This window comes from Triticum aestivum, chromosome 5B, assembly GCF_018294505.1.
Source record: "Triticum aestivum cultivar Chinese Spring chromosome 5B, IWGSC CS RefSeq v2.1, whole genome shotgun sequence".
Lineage (NCBI taxonomy): Eukaryota > Viridiplantae > Streptophyta > Magnoliopsida > Poales > Poaceae > Triticum > Triticum aestivum.
This window is the reverse complement of record NC_057807.1, coordinates 427,679,002-427,685,708: the sequence shown is the minus strand read 5'-3', so window position 1 is coordinate 427,685,708 and position 6,707 is coordinate 427,679,002.

Genomic DNA, 6,707 nt, shown 5'->3' with positions numbered 1-6,707 from the left:
ATATAGGCACCACCTGGAAGCCAATTAAAAAGCTATGATGGTGGCGAAGCAGCCCGCTTCCTACCAGGCTCTCAGGTCCTAGATGATCATGCTCACCACTCCAGTCGGATGTCTAGCTTGTATTGCTTCCAATTTGGTTAAATTGCATCTGCTTAGCTTACACATTATACCTTTGAATATGACATGCCTTTCTGTTTATGGTACATACTAGTACATCTGTGTATTAACCATGTTCTTACATCAAACTAATGTTCTTGTGTATCCCACATCAATCACTTATGACGAGGCAGGCAGGCAAGCGGACTACTCCTCATTTAAAGAATGCAGCGTCAGCCTCCTGACATGATTCTCAAGAAACAGAAATGCTAGATGAAGATAGTGAACATAGCCCTGTAGTTGATTATATCATTTCCCCTACACTAGCACCGCAGGTGCTTGCTCTATCTTGGCAGCGTGATATGTGGTTGCATGTTGCATATGGTTTCTAGATTGTAATTCTTCCAATCTGGTTAAACTGCGTGTGCTAGTCTGCTTAGCTTATACATTATACCTGTTAATGTGACATGCCTTCCTGTATTTAGTACATAGTACATATGTCTATTAAGCATGTCCTTACATAAAACTATTGTTTTTTTGTATCCCGCATCAATCAATATGACGAGACACCTTTATTATATGCAGTGTGATATTAGTTGCATCTTTCATATGATTTATAGCATGCGCTGCTTCTAATTTGTTGAAATTCCATTTATGATGGGACGCTTTTAACTTGGCAGAGTCATATTGGTTGCATCTTTCATGTGGTGTCTAGCTTGCATTGCTTCTTATTTGCTAGAATGGTTTCGGCTTAGTTTACACAAACAGTTGTGAACATGCCATGCCGTCCTGTTTTTCGTACATATTCCATCCTGGTATCATGTGTTTGCCTTACATCAAAGTAGTGATTGTCAGTATCATGCATGAATGAGTTATGAAGAGAGAATTTTATTGCTTTTTCTTGTCGGTTTTACTTGAAAATTCAAAATCAATAAAGCAGAAGGAAGTTAGCAAGGCAGCGGACAAAGGTGCTCCTTTCGAACGGAGGGCCTCTACAGTTTCTACTCCTCCACACCCCCAAGATGATTTCCATGACAACACATGCATAGACACTCAACAAAGTTGTGTTTATGATGGGCACGTCTCCCCTAGTGCAGCATCACCGGTGCTCCCTCTAACTTGGCACTGTTATATGTGGTTGCATGTTATGTGTGATGTCTATCTTGTATTGCTTCTAATTTTGTTGAATTCCATCTACTTACTTTACACATTGTACTTGAATAAGACACGTGTTCCTGTTTCTAGAACATACAATATCTGTCTATCACACCATGTTCTTACATCAAATTACTACTGTTGTGTAACTTGCAACAATCACTTATCATAAGACATGTTTGACTTCGGAGTGTGATATAGGTTACATCTCACATTCTTTTCTAGCTTGTACTACTAATTTGTTGAAATGGCACTTATGACGAGACCGTTTTAACTTGGTAGAGTGATATTCGTTGCATCTTTCATATGGTGTCTAGCTTTCATTGCTTCTAATTTGTTGAAATGAGTTCCCCTTAGTTCACACATCATAAGCTGTGAATATGCAATGTTGTGAATATGCAATGGCACTAATGACGAGAGACCTCTAACATGGTAGTGTGATGTTGTTTGCATCTTGCATATGATTTATTTCTTGTACTGCTTGACATTTGTTTAAACGCCATTTATGATGAGACATTGTTAACTTGGCAGAGCGATATTTGTAGCATCTTTCATATGGTGTCTACCTTCCATTCCATTGCTTCTAATTTGGTGAAATGTCTTCTTCTTAGTTTACACATCATAGTTCTGGTTATCTCTTCCATCCTATTTTTCATACATATTACATCCTCCTATCATGTGGTTGTCTAACATCAAAGTTCAGTTTGTCTGCATCACAAATCAATTTGTTCTGAAGAACTAAATTGTTATTCATTTTTCTTGTCGGTTTGACTTAACATGGCACAGAGAAAGAGGAAGAAACACAGAATGGCAGGGAATGAGAAGCGGATGAATCCTGCAGATTCTGCTAGTACTGATGGTGCAATAGAAGGTCAAAGTCTAGCAGAAAATTCTACAAACACGCCATCCCATCCTACATGAGCTGCAAAAAAATCCAAACAGAAACAAATAGCTGCCACCAAACAAGCAAAGACAGCCCTAGTTCTTGCAACACCTACCACAGTACTACCAGCTGCACGACTTACTCGTGCGTGGACTGAGCTAGAAGCACGTTCCCAAGCTCCCTTGCCACTTGATACTACTTCCCAAGCACTCTTGACACAAGACGAGTTGGTAATATCAGATGAACCTTGTGAGCTTCAACATAAAGAAGGTAGTTGTTGGAGTCACGTTACAGTTGCATGCTTCTTTATATGTAGTCTCGCAGTTTGATGTACACTAACACTTCCTATGTTCGTTGTTGGACTAGAACCTAGGCGCAAGAGGAAAGAAACATCAGGGATAATGCTCGATAGGTTAACTAAATCTAGAGGAGGAAGAATGGAGATCCTTTTTGAGGCAGGTTTAAAAAGGCCACGTGATGCTACAGAGTCAGCCAAGTTAGTATCAGAGGCAGCGGTTGCCGTTAGGTGTCATGTACGTATCCTCCCAACATGGATTCAGTACAGGAATGACAAAGATGAAACCCAGTTCAACACCTTCCTCGACCATTTATCTGTAAGTATGGTTATGTATGGAAACTAGTAATATCGTCTTGCTCTGTCCCATACTTTCTAGGTTGCTGATAATGAGACTCCCATAATTTTCAACAGATGAGGTTCAAGTTGGATAGCCAAGATGATGCAACCAAACAAGCTTGCACCCATGTTTTCAAGTCTGCTTTGTGATAGTATCGGTATAACTTGTGGAAAACTCACTTTGAAGGCAAGGCTAACAGCAAACTTTCCCAAACATCTCCAGTGGAAACTATATCGGATGAAGAATGGAGGGGCCTTGTTAAACACTGGTCTGATCCGAAGTATCAGGTACATTATATATATGTGATCGGATCACATGTTGAAGTCCTATTTACGCATCTGCCACACAAATCTATCTTCTTGTAGGTGAACTGTTCAAAGAACAAGGCCAACCGTACGAAAGTGAAATTCCAACAGATGACAGGATCTCGTAGCTATATTGCACACTGCGAGGCTCTTGTAATTAGCTATTGTTTCACTCTTTTCGCTGTACCATATTATCAGATCTATATTGACTTGTTCGAAATGCAGAGGAAAGCCCGCAAGGACCAAAAAGTACCTGAACCAAATGCTGTGGAAATCTTCAAGGACTGTCACACAAGCAAGAAGAAGGGCATGACTACACCAGTCAAAGCCGCTGTTGTAAGTCCTTAATCCTCATGCCTTTTAACTACTACTTACTCTAACTTGTGCCTTGAACTGCATGGTTTGCGGCCAATGTCTATTACTCTTTTCAATTTTATACACAATTGTCTTAGCGTATCATTGCACCTTAGAAGGTTTAAAAGAGAGGAGTGATGTTCCTTTGATCTTGACCCGTAATCTAGTTCTGTGCTGGACTTGCCCACACAACGTTACAATTGCCTGTTTGTCTGTTCTCAGTTGTTTTGTGATATGAATGATGTCATACTATGCTTACCGTATTATAAACTATGTCTCTTTATCCTTAGCCCTCAATACAATGTGAAAAATAGACAATACATTAGCGATGGTACATGGTCATATGTTTGGAACCTGGTTTTATTATGTACTTTGCAATAAAATACAACTAATATTTTACAGGGGTTCACCAGAATAAGTTCTATATATAGACCAAAGCTATTTTGTTTGGTTTTGCTGCCTCCTTAATATCTTCTGTTCTGGTACTACTAATGTATAACCTCAACTTTTCAGCGAGCTATGGAAAAAATGGTGGAACCGCCAACTTCTGAAGGTGGCGAGGCAGCTATAACCGCAATGTCAGCTCTTGCTGCAGTGGGTCAGTACCTGTCCACTAACAGTGCCAAAAGCACGTTCCTGCGTAATACTGGGTTGGTTGTTAAGGCAATATCGTCCAAACTGCCTCATGATCAAGATATGCAAGCTCAAAGCAATGTTGTATATGCGCTCCAGACACAAGTCCATTCCCTAACAGAGACCCTTTCTGAAACAAGGAGAGACATTGTTCGATGTTGTCAAGATATGCATGGTTTTGAAAACAGACTATTAGACATTTCCTATGTTGTGCAGGAGCCTAGGGGAAATGAAGGCGAGGGTTATGGTGCTCCATCGGACAATACAGCATGAAAATGTAACAGTCAGGTCAAATGAACTGAGCTTCTGAACTTCTGGTGGTGCATTTATCTGCTAGACTGTTAAGTTTTATGCCAACCTTCCTTTTGTTATATAGTTGTAGTTTGTTTTGGTGCGATACAAAATTTATTCTTAACGTGCTGCCACCAGCTCAAGAAAACAGCAAGCTTTTGTATAGTGTAGGGTGTTCCCTATATTTGCACTGTGGATGCCGAGTGGATGTAATCTGTGCCGAGTGGATGTAATATGTGCAATTGCCTTAATAGCCTAGCATTAGTTTCGGCCTTATTTATTTCCTAGTCTTCCTTTTCCTTGGTTTGCTAGTGGCCGCAACTACCATGGGCCATATACTGGTCGTAGGATCCATGGGTCTCCTACGGGCCGTCGATAAATGGGCCTCCAACAGGGCCGTAGAATCGGCCGGCCTCGGGCCGTCGGATAAAAGGGTCTACATGGGCCGTAAACGGGCATAATTGGTATCGACCCAGCACGGTAACGGGCCGTTAATGGGCCATAATATAGGACGGGCTGGAAATGGCGCAACGGGTTAACAGGCCAGAAATGGGCCGACTCTTGCTATGAGCCGAATTTGGCCCATTAAGGGAACCGGCCAGTAACGGGCCGACTCTTGACATGGGACGAATTTGGCCCATTAGGGGAACAGGCCAGAAATGGGCGACTCTTGCCATGGGCCAAATTTGGCCCATTAGGTTAACAGGCCAGTAATGGGCCGACTCTTGCCATGGGCCAAATTTGGCCCATTAGGGGAATAGGCCAGTAACTGGCCGGAAGTAATCGAGGGCCAAAAAGGAGCCCAAGAATGTATGGGCCGTCAATAGGCCGAAAGCTAACACGGAATAGAAATGGCCCATGTAAATCATAGGCCATTAACGGGTACAAAGAAAATTACTGTTCATTATGGGCTAGAGTCACCGTGGGCCTATAAAGGGCCGAAAGATACGAAGGCCTCATATGGGACGAAAGACGTCGTGGGCCATACATGGGCCGAAAGTGAAATGGGCTGGTGTTATATTCGATGGCCCACATGACGTTGTTGGGCCAATTTCCTTCAGGTCCTTAACGGGCCATGAGTTAACGGGCCTTAAAATGGGCTATTTGCGAAGAGACCGTTAACAGGATTTTCATGGGCCAGCCCGTTAACTTTTGACCAAGTCAAACGGGCCGGCTTTGTAAGCTAAATGGGCCAGTGGTGGGCCGTGGCACGTGTCGACATATCATAGGCGCCTATCTGACCCACTGACGAGCTGACACGTGTTTCGTCCGGGCAATAAGAATTTTACACGTGGAAATTTCCCATTGGTCGGGGCTCTTAACGGGTTATCGGATCCAAAACCCGACCCGATAGCTTAACGGCGTTCTGTTACGGTGGATGCCACGTGTCGGTCACCCTCGACGAAAGCACTTCTGTGACACACGATTTATCATCATGGAAGTGGACACTTTCGTGATGATAATTTTGGTAATGTCATGGAACACTTCTACGACAGCACAGGTATGACTATCTTGATTCTGTCATAAATTTATCATGGATGTACATGCATGACAAAAAATGCGACCTATTGTGACAAACACGTATCATCACGGAAGTGTATTTTTTTGTAGTGGATAATGTAAAAGCACCTCAGGATGCTCTTGATTTGTTGGATGAAGAGTGTGACCTGGTGGCGGCTCGTTCAGTGATTTACCAGCAAGATCTACGTCCTTACCATAGTCGTCGGGTTAAAACTCAAATGTTTCAAGAAGGTGACTTGGTGCGCCGGCTCATCCAGGATCAAACAAATATGCACAAGTTATCCTTGCCTTGGGAAGGGCCCTTTGTGGTCAGCAAGAATCTGAACAACGGGTCATACTACCTCATTGATATTCGAGAAAACAAGGACTCGCGCACATCGGAGGAGACCCATCGACCATCGAACATTGCTCATCTGCGACCATATTACACTTGAGCCACCGGCTCTTGTGCTATACATACCTTCATCAATGTATATATATTGATCAGTATAATAAAGCTGGCATCCCTGCAAGTTCGGGGCCTCTGTCGTTTCATTTCAAAATATGAGTCTTCATTTGTCTGTTCATAAGGGTCATTTGGGGGCTTCGAGTTCATTGAACATAGCTCGCTCACCCATCTTGATCCGCCCCCCGGCCACCCTATTGGTCATTTGGGGGCTTCCTATTCATTGAACATAGCTCTCTCACCCATCTTGATCCAGCGTCCGACCATCTCATTGATCATTTGGGGGCTTCCTATTCAATGAACATAACTCGCTCACCCATCTTGATCTGGCCTCCGGCCACTCTATTGGTCATTTGGGGGCTTCCCGTTCAATGAACATAGCTCGCTCA